This window comes from Nicotiana sylvestris, chromosome 4, assembly GCF_000393655.2.
Source record: "Nicotiana sylvestris chromosome 4, ASM39365v2, whole genome shotgun sequence".
NCBI lineage: Eukaryota > Viridiplantae > Streptophyta > Magnoliopsida > Solanales > Solanaceae > Nicotiana > Nicotiana sylvestris.
The window spans coordinates 2,112,356-2,124,402 of record NC_091060.1 but is presented as its reverse complement, the minus strand read 5'-3'; positions in this window follow the sequence as shown (position 1 = coordinate 2,124,402).

Below are 12,047 nucleotides of genomic sequence, written 5' to 3'. Positions count from 1 at the left end.
CGTTCACAAGTGTCAGACCACTGGAACTTGGTAGCTTTCTGTGTTAACTTAGTCAATGGTGATGATATAGAGGAAAACCCTTCTACAAACCGCCTATAATATCCTGCTAGCCCTAGGAAGCTGCGAACTTCTGATGGTGTTGTAGATCTCGGCCAATTCTTTACTGCATCGATCTTCTGAGTGTCGACACTAATACCCTCGTCAGATATCACATGGCCAAGGAACACTACTGAGTTCAACCAAAATTCACATTTGGAGAGCTTAGCATATAACTTACGATCCTGAAGCGTCTGTAATACTATTCGCAAGTGGCCCGCATGTTCCGCCTCCAAACGAGAATATACTAGAATGTCATCAATGAATACAATCACGAACACATCAAGATAGGGTCTAAATATAGTATTCATAAGATCCATAAAAGCTGCTGGGGCATTTGTTATCCCGAACGACATCACCAAGAACTCAAAGTGCCTGTATCTTGTCCGGAAGGCCGTCTTTAGAATATCCTTCTCCTTAACCCTCACCTGATGATACCCTAAACGTAAATCAATCTTGGAGAAATACTTGGCACCCTGGAGTTGGTCAAACAGGTCATCAATTCTTGGAAGTAGATACTTATTCTTTATAGTAAACTTATTCAACTGTCGATAGTCGATACACATCCGTAACGACCCGTCTTTCTTCCGCACGAATAGGACTGGTGCACCCCAAGGTGAAGTGCTAGGTCTAATGAAGCCCTTATCCAGCAAGTCCTTCAACTGCACCTTCAACTCTCGCAACTCTGCCGGGGCCATTCTGTATGGAGGGATAGAGATCGGTTGAGTGTCAGGCAACACATCAATGCTAAACTCAATCTCCCTTTCAGGAGGAAGGCCTGGGAGTTCATCTGGGAAAACATCTGGGAATTCGTTGACCATGGGGATTGATTGTAAAGTAGGTGGTTTCACCTCCGCATCCCTAACGCGAACGAAATGATAAATGTAACCTTTTGAGATCATTTTCCTTGCCTTAAGATAGGAAATAAACCTACCTTTTGGTGTAGCAATATTCCCTTTCCATTCAATGATGGGTTCACAAGGAAATTGAAACCTAACCATCTTCGTACGACAGTCAACATTTGCATAGCATGAGGCCAACCAGTTCATTCCCATTATCACATCAAAATCAACCATTTCTAACTCAAATAAATTTGCCGAGGTTTGATGACTACAAATCATCACAGTGTAACCTCTATATACCCTTCTAGCAATCACAGGATCTCCTATCGGAGTAGATACCACAAGGGGTTTACTTATCAATTTAGGTTCAATGCCAAACTTATTAGCCACAAAGGGTGTAACATATGATAATGTAGATCCCGGATCAATCAGCGCATATACATCATAAGAAAACATAGATAATATACGTGTAACAACATCTGGAGATGACTCGAGATCCTGTCGACCTACTAGAGCATAGGTTCGATTTTGACCACCACTCAAACTCGGCACTGCACCTCTACCTCTACCACGACCTGTCGACTGCTGAAAACCCCGTGCTGGAGGTCGAACTGATGAGGAAGAAGCAGACACAGATCCAGTCGGCTGAGCCATACCATCACCTCCCCTGTTAGGACAATCCCGCATCATATGGCCAGGCTGTCCGCAAGAATAACATGCATCAGAACCTCGATGGCACGGTCCAAAGTGGGCCTTGCCGCACTAATGACAACTTGGTGTTGTGGGTCTCGTCTGACTAGTATCCCTGTGATGTTGTGAGCCTGATGCCTGCGAACTCTGACCTAGACCAGAATGGGTAAATCGATCATATCGAGGCTTCTGAAACTGTGGAGGAGCACTAGCTACAAGTGGCGCCAAACTCCTCGAAGACTGGGGCCTGACGCTGCCTCTGAAGTCATTAGAATACCTTGCAAATCTCGCCCTCTTATGTTGGCCCCTATCCTTCTCCCTATCTGCCCTCTGTTGGCGCTTACGATCCTCTAGGGTCTGGATATAAGCCTGAATATGGGAAATATCCATGCCCTCCACCAAGGAGGCTGTCGTGCACTCATTTATCAGATGTAGTCCCAATCTGTTCACGAACAAATGCACCATATCACTCATCTCGGCCACTATATGGGGAGAATATCTTGCTAAAGAATTGAACTGCATACTATACTCTCGCACACTCATATTACCTTGTCTAAGGTTCAAGAACTTATCAGCTCTAGCTCGTCATATCTCAACTGGCAAGTAGTGACGAAGAAAGGCCTCAGAAAATTCCTTCCACACAGTTGGAGAAGCGTTCGGACCACTGGATCTCTCCCAACTATCATACCAGAGAACCGCTAAATCACGTAGCCGATAAGAAGCCAACTCTACTGCCTCTGTATCACTAATATGCATAACCCGCAGTGTACGATGAACCTAGTCAATAAAAGTCTGCGGGTCCTCCTTGGGGTTTGATCCGGTAAACACTGGAGGGTCTAAATTAATAAAATCACGAACTCTCGTACTAACTAGTTTATCAGTAGCACATGTATTCTGCCTCTTAGCCTGAGCAGCTACCAAGCTAGTTAATAATTGCAAAGCACTACGCATATCCTGGTCTATAGTGCCAGACGGAGGAACTGGAGGTGCTAGGTGTCTCCTAATATCCTCTGGGGGAGACGGGGTAGTTGAGGTATGAGACGACATCTCACTCTGAGCCTCACATTGGCCTGCTCTAGCTTGGGGCACCTGACTGGTACCCTCTCCCGCAGCTGTATCAAGCCGTCTACTAATTGTTTGCTTCCTAGTCGAAGGCATCGCTGAAAGAAAACAAGGTGAATATTAGAGACGAACACTTACGACTCAACTCTACGCACGATCTAGATTCAGGAAGAAGGTAACAACCCTAGATGTCATGTAGCCTCCTGATTATAAATGTGGCGCGCTACACATCCATAATCAAGACTCTACTAGACACGGCTCATAGACAACCCCTAGGACAGACTTGCTCTGATACCAAGTTTGTCACGACCCAAACTGAAGGGCCATGACTAGCACCCGACCACACTTGCCGAGCACCAACGTACATTTCATCTAACCTTCATTATTATCTTTTAAGGCTGACGAGATCAATATAAATGGTAGACCTAGATCATGGACAACCAGCAATAAAATATGACGGCATGAACATACATAGCAGGGGATGACCAGACAATCAAGAAACTACGTATAAGGTATGAGCTACCACGCTACTATGAAAGACTATACAACAAAAACTAGCCGACAAGGCATACCAAACTATACATGAGCCGACACCTGTCTATGAGCCTCTAAAAGAACATAAGTGTTGCAACATAGCCGGAACAGGGCCCCGACATACCCATAATGTCTATAACAAAAATTGCATACCAAGACCAAGGCAAGTCCGGAGAAGGGATCTCGCCAATCACCGCTGAACTGGACAACCTACTATGGTGGGGGAGCTGCACCTGCCTGTCTATTAGGTCTTGCAGCACGACATGCATCATCCACAAAAAAAAGGACGTCAGTACGAATAAAGTACTGAGTATGTAAGGTAGGGAACCATAAATATGAACAGTAATGTAAGCAGGGATAAAGAATATACAACCTGGAACATCTGAGTACCTCTGAGGGCTACTGACATGAAATGCATGATACATATGTATGTATACATAAACTTTTAAAACATACGCCTCTGTGGGTATCATCATCATCATATCATACCCATCCATAATAGGCTCGGTAAAAACATACCCGGCCGTCATATGGCTCGGTAGAATCGTACCCGGCCACGTGGAGCTCGGTAAAACCCAACTGATCAGTGGTTGCACAATATGTGTCGTACCTGGCCGACTATAGCACGGCTCGATAGTGTAAAATAGATACATATATATAATGCATGCTCGACTCATGGAATCACATTCTAAACCTTTCGGAGTGACGTAAGGTCGGTATCCTCTGTACACGTTATTAGGACCAACTCTTCATTACGAACCTTATAAGAATCAGGAAGTACCAACAACATTGATAACATAAGAATAAGAGAAGCAACATTAACATCAATCGTTCCATAAGAGGGAAAGCAATGTAAGTACTGCTAGCTTCTAAGAGTAGAGTATCTTTGGAAGCTCGTTCATTACATTATGTACAATCGGAGTCGTGCAAAAGAAGAAAAGGGATAGCCTCACATACCTTGTATATACTGCCCCAATCACAAGCTATGCAATTGTCACAACTCCTTAGTCTACAATAAGAGAAACGATACTATCGTTATCATTTAAGCGTCATAACTATTATGTATCGACCACAACCTATTTTACGTTGAAACGGACAGCACCTCCCCTATATATATGACTTCACACCATTCAAAACAATCACCAAACAGCCCAAACAACATCAATAATAAACATATTGAGCCTCCCAAAATAGTCCACGCACAACCAAATTACATCATGCATACGACGGCCACCGTAGTCGTGTCAAACGATCCGGAAATGTTACGAATAATTATCAGCCCACAACCCTACATATATATGGTGTTTCTCCACACCCTTCCACCTCCAAAACTCTACAAAATAGTAGTAAAACACGCAGCCCAATAGCAACACAAAACAATCCACAAAACAGTCCGCTACAAGTGAATAACTCGAACTCACAGCTTCCGATCACCGTCCCGTGAGTTCTTACATGTATAGAACGAATTACCATGAATTCATAACAGAGAAAAATGTATGAAAGATGGCAGTAACTTAACTTACTTGTTGGATAACTCAGCCCTTCCCTTGGTTCTTCAAACGCTAGGTTTTACCTTCAAATAGAACTTGAAAGAGAGGGAAAATCGATTAGGGTTTGTGTGGGATTTTTGGGGAGGAGTTGCAGGGGTTAACTTTGGTTTTGAGGGTCTGAAATATGGATGAAATAACTGAGTTCATAACCCCTTAAAAGTCCTCTCTTGGCCGACTTAGGTCTTTTAATTTTGTCCTATCATTTTGGCAAGTAGGTGATGCACCTACTTGTCATCTACCAATCTGCGCAGGCTTGCAAAAATATGAATATCTCTATACTCCGAGATCGTATTGACAAACGATTTAATGCATTGGAAACTAGACTCGTAGATCTTTAATTTGGTGGGTAGATCACTCCGTAATTCCTTGTAAATTAGAAGAAAAGCTCAGAAACATTTAACCTAATGTTTAAGTAAAATTATGAACCTAAGTTGCGACAATGTTTGTCGACTTTTGTTTCATAACTCGTTTGACTTCAAGACTTATGATACGGATATTATATGATTTAAATACCTTAATACATGACCTCTTGAGTGTATAAAGAACCTCTAGGTTTACCTGAAAATATGAGTTACAACATCCTTGATTCGTTTAACTTCTAATACTTGTTAATCACCCTTATACACCCTTGTATCACTTAAGACCAATAGGATTAACTTCTTATCATATCAAAGGTAATTCCTTCTTGGATTTATATTAACTAATATATGGCATGAACTAACGCGTGTGGATATGGGTTGTAACATGGGAGATCCCCGGTTGGTATCTCTGTGTTGAGCTGTATTCCTTTCTGTGATTATTTTGTCTCTGTTGTAGTTGTTGATGTCCTTTCTATCCTACGTTACTTCTTACTGTTGCATTTAATTATATTGTCTTATTCCATACTGTTATACCTTGTTTTTCATTTAAACGCAGTAGGGCCCTGACCTTCCTCGTCACTACTCGACCGAGGCTAGGCTTGGCACTTACTGAGTATTGCTGTGGTATACTCATGCTCTTTCTGCGCATGTTTTTTATGTGCAGATCCAGGTACTTCGACTCAGCCCTACTACCCTTGAGGCGAGGCGATTCTCTAGAGACTTCGAGGTATATCTGCCGCATCCGCAGACCGAGGAGTCCCTTTCTACTCTCCCTTATAATATCAGCCCTTATGTATTTACCTTTGTTTAGATATTCTGGAGTTAGACACTTGTAGTTATTCAATAGCTTGTGATTTCATGAGATTCCGGGTTTTGGGAAATGTAGTTTCAGTTTGAGAGTTGTATTGTATATGCCGAGCGGTATCTTAAATGCTTCATTTTGATATTTTTCTATAGTTTTGGCTAGTTTTATCCTTTTGTTTTCTTTTCCGAAATTGTTAGGCTTACCTAGTCGTAGATACTAGGTGCCGTCACAACAGTTCACGGAGGGCGAACTTGGCTCGTGACAGCTCGACATAGAGAATGCATGATATATGCCCCTATCTTGCTATCTTCATCTATTTTCAGAAATAGGAAGAAGAAAAAGTCACGCACTCACAACACAATAAGGGCTCATTTGGTATGAAAGATACGAGATAATTAATATCGGAATTAAATTTGAGATGAAATTATCTCGCATTTGGTTGAGATAAAATCGCGGTATAACTAACTATGAAATTAGTTATCCCTATGAAAGGTTGAATAATAATTACGGAATAACTATATATTCCCCGAATAATTGATTATAAGATAACTTGGGTGATGAAATGCCTCCATGAGCAAAGCCAAACTTGAAGTTGAAATAAAGGTATTTAAAACGAGATCTTACTAATGTGAGAAAACTTATCGAAATTAAAAAATTAAACATATTTTATTTACAATAATATCGTCAGATGACGAGAATCTCGATTCTAAACATCATTAAATTAAACAAGTCTAAAAAGGGATGAATGGAGAAAAGGTGTAATGCTGTGAAAAGTAGAGCACTAATTAGTAGTCCAATGCCACCAATGATGTCTTTTACTACTTAGGGAATGGTGAAGCAACAATTTTCAGAATAAAATAGTAAATAATTACATAAAATAATTGACTTTCAATAACAAACTAGATATACATTTAGTTGAAACCTGCAAAAAATATTTTTAAAATTGTGTTAAAAAATAATTTTTGAATGTTTAAGTTGTGTTTGGGCATGCATTTTATTTAGAAGAAAAGTTGAAGTTTTGTAAGTGGAAGAAAAAATTTCACCCAAAATTACCCTAAATCAGTTTTTGGAAACTTGAAAAATAATTTAATTTTTTTAAAAAAACTGATTATATTTCATGAACAAATAATGTTATACCAAGAATGTAAATTTCATATCGACAAAACATGAACAAGATATTAAATAATATAATTTAGCTAGTTTTCGGTTCTAGTACCATGTATAAAAGTCGTACAAATTCAGATTTAAAAAGGACAATATCAGTATTAAAATTCCTCGGTGTAAATACCAAGTCTTTGAGAAACTGGTGTGGTAAATTTGAGCGAGGACGTTGAATCGCTAAGAAAAGGTATATATAATACTATAAAGACAATAAAATATTTTCAAGATGCAAAGATTTTCTTTAACACTCAATAATACATTAAAGCAATATATGCGAATAAAGTTTTTGAAAAAGTTTGTGTATATATTCAATATAATTAAAAGTAGCCTTACAAAATACTTTATGAATTTATTTAGTCAAAGTTTTTTGTATGACGAATGAAGAGTGTAGTTTGAGTAATAATAAAAATATACAAAGTTATATTTGACATTGGCAAAATTAAAAAAAGGGGATGAAATCTTTTGCTTGTTTCACCAGGAAAAAGTTGCTTATGTTTAATAATAAAGACGTATTATCACTTTTAGCCCGCGTCAGAAACTATTTATATCTGGTAGTCAAAAAGTTATAAAATTTGTTTAATTTTTTTATATAACATACAAAATGTATATATATACAAAAAAATATACAAATTTTATATATTTTTCAACTATTATTTTTACATCAGCTATACAGTGTTATTTTTTCAATAATTAGAATTCAATTTTGCTTTCATCAGAAATAAGTTTTTTTGTGTATATTAATCACATTTCAACGATTTCTGAGTTCTTACTATAAAGGACACTTTAATAATTTTTAGCTTTTCTATAAGTGTTATATTTTTTTATGGTTTCAAAAGATTTTGTTAAATATTAAAAACCTCTTATGGCATCTTACCAGTAATAAATAAATCAATGTATGTTGCATTTTTTTTTTCTGTTCCGTGTAATTCTAGTTTTCGTTTTTTTTTTCTTTTCTATATATTATATAACATCGTTCCTATTATGACCTTTCTTAAAACAGAATTCTAAAAGATGTGAATATTTTTTCTTAATTATACGTCAACGATATAATTAAGTATATGAATTACAAATAAACAACAACAACAACAACAACAACCCAGTATAATCCCACAAGTGGGGTCTGGGGAGAGTAATATGTACGCAGACCTTACCCCTACCCCGAAGGGTAGAGAGGCTGTTTCCAGGAGACCCTCAGCTCAAAAAAAGCAACAGGAGCCGATATATTAGTACCATAAAAATGTAATAAAATAACAGCAATATAAGAGATATGAAATACAAAATACGAAATACGAAATAGATGACTGATATAGTAAAACTAGCAGGTAAAGTCCTGCATCAATAGACGACCAATGACATTCTTAGTCCAACTCCTAACTAGCTAGTCTCACTCTATTGTGCTGTAGAAATATTCACAACTTTTCCTAACCTACAACCTTAATGCTCGACCTCCATAATTCCCTGTCAAGGGCCATATCCTCAGTAATCCTAAGTCGCGCCACATTCTGTCTGAATTACAAATAAACATGACAATGAAACCCACTAAAACATACGTTCATTATATTTTATCCTATAATAAAATTATTTCCATTAAGTAAAGTAAAAACATATGGTGGAACTAGTAAAGCTTGAAATCATGTGCTTAGAAAGAAAAGAAAGGTTCTTTTTGAATTATATTTGTAATAGTTTTTTTTAGCAATATTTTTAATAGCTCTATAGCAATAATACCGTGAAAAAGAGTGCCTTTAAATAAATAAATATATAAATATATAAATATAGTGCACTAATCAAGGCCTCGAAAAGGTATGCTTGGAGGCTTTTTGTATAAACCATTTTATACTTATTTCTTTGTTTTGTAGTAATTTTTAAGACAAGGTACATCGAACTATTCCATTTCAAAATTTCTTTTATTTGGTTGTCCTTTTCCTTCGATATAATCGCTCCGGTCCAAAATAAGATATCAATTTGCTTTAGGCATACCCATTAAGAAAATACTAAAATCTAGACAAAAATAGTTAGTGTGACCAAATTACCCTTAATTAAATGTTGCATCATAATTTAATGTGAGGAATAAAAGACTTTTCAGGGATACATTCATAAGGGTAATTTTGAAAAAATAAATTAAATTTTATCTTGATTATATAAATTGATACTTATTTTTTATCCAAATAAAAAAATAAATTGGTCACTTATTGTGGACCGGAAGGAGTATTAGTTATTGTCGAGAGTTGTGATGGAATGAATATGATTTTTCTACACTTTTTTTAAGATTCTTTGATTCGAGTCACAATTCTGAACAAAAAAAAGCGCTTCCTCTTTTAATGGCCTACGTAATGCAAATTTGAACTAGTCGATAACCTAGTGCACCAAATGTAAAATAAATAAATAAATAAATTATCAGTCATATGTATCTATCACAATAGTGTGACAATACCCGATTATAATTCATACATTGCATAATTAACGGTACATTTATACCTTTCTTTTTCAAAGGTATTTTCTTGCTTCTCAGCCAATATAAAAGAAAAGTAGGATAAAAATGTAAAGAAAAGATTTTCCTTGTATTAAGAACTTGTTTGGATGGTTGTTACACGTCGTTTCATAATGTATCGTATTGTATTGTATTGTATTATATCGTTTGATGAATACAATGTTTGGATAGATTGTATCGTTTGCCATTGTTTTATGATATCATATGCACTAGCAATATGAAGAATAAATTTGTAATATTATAAAGATAAATTATGATACGAGGTAAATTTATTATATAAAAAGGTAGGGTAAATGATAAAATAAAATAATTTAATCATAGTGAAGGGTGAGATGAGAGAAAAAGACAAGATAATGACGCAACCACACCAAATCGGTCGTTACATAAAATGACACATTTCGTCGTTACGTAACAACGGATTTAACGATACGATACAATAAAATTTAAGTAACAACCAAAACAAACATCGTATTTAAAGTAACAATACGATACGATACAATAGGTAACGACCATCCAAACAAGTTGTAAGGTGATTAAGTAGGCGTTTGGACATAAAAATTATAATTTAAAAAAAAATAGTATTTGAAATTTAAAATTATGTTAGACATGCATTTTACTTGAAAAAATATTGCAGTTTTGTGAGTGGGGGAAAAAATTTTCTGAAAATTTTGATTTTAAAAAACTCGTTTTCGAAAATTTTTCATAAACTTGTAAAAATTTTATGGACAAATATATTTTTAATTTTTTTTGAAAATAAAGAATTTTTTTAGGGACAAACGAGGCCTAATTGAAGTGATAATGGGAAGATTAGGTCAATGGAATTGAGTGAGAGTTTTCCAACTTGTTGGGCATTTCTTCAATTTAAAATACAACTATAAGAAATAAAATTAAACAAAAAAGTATAATTGGGAAAGTGATAGATCATAGTCAGCAGATTCTATAACTAGATCAAAGAATCAACTGATTTTTATTTATTTATTTAAAGGAGTTCATTTAAAGTATCTTACCACATGACAATCAGGAGCTGCTTGGCAGACTGAAACCCCACTTTAGATAATGTTTTAAAAGGGGTATACCGGTGCACTAAGCGGTAAGCTCCCGCTATGCGTAGAGTTCGGAGAAAGGTCGGATCACAAGAGTCTATCGTACGTAATTTTACCCTGCAGGGTAATGTTTTATATAAGTAAAATAATTTAACCACATCTTATCGAATCAATAAATATATTATATGTGTTTGCACTTATATTTTTCTCACTTAACTTTATTAAGACCCCGTTTGGACATTAAAAAAATTTACTTTTTTCGATTTTTTTTTACTTTTTTTGAGATCAGTATTTGGTCATAAATTTCTATTTTCATTTGAAGACGAATTTTGAAATATTTCGAAAATTTGAAAAACTTCAAAAAGTTTTTTTTTTTAAAAAAAAAAAATCACTCAGATCACTCACAAAAATTCAAAAACAATCCAAAATTATATTTATGTCCAAACAAAACTCTCATTTTCAAATACCATTTTCACTTTTTTTTTTTTTTTTTTAAAAAAATTACAATTCTTTTGTCCGAAAGCCCACTAAGTTGATATTGATTTAGCATAAACACTTGGACAAATAAAATTTTAAGGTTCCATATGAACAAATATTTATTTTCTTATTTTAGTATACTTCTTTTAAACCTTTACTAAATCTGCAATTTGTCTTCATATTTTCTTTATAAATGTATTTATCTTATACATAAGAATTGGATATCTTATACAATTTGTTTTTTAGTTTTTTATTCACTGTGCGGTATCTGTTTTGGTGTCCTATTAAATTCGAATTCACGTCAAAAAATTCCATATTAGGGGGTAAATCGGTTCCTAACAAAGACCACTTAATATCCAATGCTCGAACCCAAGAAGAATGGAGAAAACTCCAACTCTAATTAGCATGAAAGTTCACTGAAAATTTTGGAAGCATTTTGTAATATGATTATCCACTCTCTTTTTATTTATGAAACATCCGCCTATTTACTCGCTATAAATATTAGTAATATATGTAATATTTCATTATAAGCAAAAAAAAAAAAGTGGTTTATTTTTTTATGATATATATCAGTGCTTGAAATAAATATTAAAAATAAACTAGTACTACTAATATTTATTTTATATGTTCAAAATTATGCATTTTCTTTTTACTGACAAGGAGTCAGAAAAGCTCAATATGAACAAGTTCAGAAACTGAGCTGTTAATTTGGAATATACCAAGGACAATAATTAAATCGTTTGGTTACATTATCAATGAGATATTTTACTCACAAATTATCCATTCCCATAAAATCTAAAATTCCCAAATCCCAACCAATCAATTTCACCTATCAGTCTTTTTCTCTATTTTTTTTTTGTTTAAATAAAATTCGTTTTTTTTAGTTTTCTCTTTTGTACTTTAATCTTTGATTGAAAAAACTGATAACGCCCCACTTCTC